We start from the raw sequence: 2,649 nt of genomic DNA, 5'->3' as shown, positions 1-2,649 counted from the left end.
ATTCCAGGAATTGGTGTGGCATTGAATAATCTATAATTCCCTGTTTGTTTTTTTAGAAGGTAGGTAGGTATTGTATTTGCTTCTTTTGCATTATATGGGACCTGTCCATGTTCTGTAAGTTTTCAAAGATAATAGTGAGTATTTCAGAGATTTATTCCTATTCCTTTAAACAAGCGAAGGTGAATGTCATCAGGCCCTGATGGCTTCAATTACATTTATCTTATCCAGACATTTTTTAACTTAATTTCTCCCTATTCTGGCTATGCTTTTATTTTCACATTAAATTTAATGTGGTTAAGTATCTGATCAGAGATTAATCTTTTTGTGTGAGGACAATGAACACTTCAGTACTCTCTGCATTGCCTGTTAAGCAATGAACCGTTACTTTGCCCTTCTTTTGCTTCTCATGTACTTATTGTACCTTGCATATTTTTGCTGCCTTTATGTTCCAAAATAATGTTAACACCTTAACCATCTGAACTTTCTCAATTCCTTTTAAACTCATACCTAAATATGTTCCTTATTTCTACTTTTTATATGACTCCTTTTAATTTTAGGTTCTTGGGAAGGTCTTGGTGCAGTTGTAATGCACTTTGCTCCCAATTTTTTAAGTTATCTCCTGTAAGTTTGTCGTTGTGCATTTGATGTAGCTCCTATCACCAATTCCTACCTTTCCTGATGTGCTCTGTCCCTTAGATTACCTACTTTAGAGACTCAAGTCACACTTCTTTTTACTGATGTCTAGGCTTCTCTCATTGTCCCTTCTAAAATTTAGCTCAGTTCTCTTCTAGCTTTAACAGCCTCACTGATGATGTGATTGCTGGTTTGTGGGTGACTAAATTGGAGGGTTTTGTTACTGATATTCTTAAATTGGAAACAATGATGGAAAACTACAGTGGCTTTGTGCTTCAGCTGCCAAAATTAAAATTCCTCACAGACACAGTGTATTTATATATATTGTTCATGTAAAGATTACTGACAGTCTCAGAGGATTTATGAAACATTTAAGAAACCCTGCTTTGAACACCAAAAGACAATTTTAGACTTTGGCATAGATCGAGTGATGTGTCCTATGTTGTCAGACCTTACCTGGATATTTCCAAACTATTCACCTTTGCAGAGACTCCTCAGTGGTGAAAAGGTCTCCTTGGACCTCATGGATCCTCCTTGGACCTCTTGGATCCTCCCTGGACCTCTTGCTGGGTGCACATCACAACCTCAGCCTGGCCATGAGCAATGCCCAGGCGATATAGGGAAGAGGAGATAAAGGAAAAAGAGGTTGCATGGGAGCAGTGCAGTTAAGTCTGGCTTAATGAATTCATGTAGAAACTAAATAAAAACAAGATGTAAAAAAACCCCAAACCACAGAATTTACAGATTCTGCTATTATTCACAGAAGGAAGTAGAGTTGGCAGAAAGCTAAGCCTGAACTCTAGTTGTGTCAGCAGGTTAAAGTCACTAATATGCCAGTGCTACTCCGTGGAGCAGTCAGTGATGACAACTCTTTCTCAGGAACAAGAGGTTTTGAATCCTTACAGCCAAAATCAGCATTTCTGGCAGCCTGGAAAGGACAGCTGGCACCCAATCATCTTCACTGATCAGCGAGGCTTCTTTCTGGCTACTACAGCATGCAGCAAGACTTCAAAGGTTGGCTTTGTATATCGGTTTTTGGAGAGTCTTTCAGCGTGGATGTTACAGAAAAGCACTTGCCACTGCCCAGGGCACAACCTTTTGAAAGGATTCAGAGAGTTAGATGGCAATGGTCCATTATGGCAGCATTCCCACAGGCTAATGTACGTTCAATGACATTAGTCTCCCCAGCTTTCCCGTGTGGTCAGTGCAGAGAGAAAGGCTTTCTGAAGCTCTAAGCCATCATCTGGAGGAAAATATTTCTCTTCAACCTAAGCAGATGGCAGGAGGCTACAGTCTGGGACTACTTGTGTGAGAATGTTCTGGTCATAGCAAGTAATGTCATCATATATTTGAAAACACAGACATTGTATATTGATAAGTACCTACCTGTCTCCTTGAAGTACAATGCACACTTACTGTGCTGCAGAAAGACATTCAAAAAACATCCATTAACGGAAAGATCCTAATATAATATGGGCTACTATAATGCTTCCTGTCACAAGAAATCAAAATGTTTTGCAGCTATTGATGAATCAAACTCCACAAAGATGCTCAGAGTCAGATTTTAAAGTAGGCATTACCAAAATACTGTTACAAGTATTTCTGCAGTGGTTATCAATAGTCATAAATTGTAGCTTACAGCTTCCTACACATACACGAAGCTGCTTTTTCAAGTCCTCTAAGTCTGGTCAAACTCCTCTCACAAGCTTTGGGAAAGAGAAACATTCCTTATCAGAAAGATAAGGCTAATCCTACTTTGCTTTGTATCAGTGTATTGGAATATCTGAAATTTATGGCATCCGTCCGTTCTGGTGAGAGCTGCAGTTGGTCCCTCTGGGTGCAGTTAGCAGCCAGAAGAGCTGTGTTTCTTCTGAGAGAAGAGAGAAGAACATAAGTTCCCACACTGGCTGTTTGGGGAACCATATAGAGCCATCCTCATCTTTTATATTTAGTCTCCAGAGAGGTACACGCTTTTCCCCCTCTTTCTGTGTCAGTTGTTCTCCTCCCACTGCAAGG

The sequence above is a fragment of the Fulmarus glacialis genome, unplaced genomic scaffold (genome assembly GCF_000690835.1).
Source record: "Fulmarus glacialis isolate BGI_N327 unplaced genomic scaffold, ASM69083v1 scaffold12782, whole genome shotgun sequence".
In the NCBI taxonomy this organism is placed as follows: Eukaryota; Metazoa; Chordata; class Aves; order Procellariiformes; family Procellariidae; genus Fulmarus; species Fulmarus glacialis.
Note: the sequence above shows the minus strand (reverse complement) of the source record.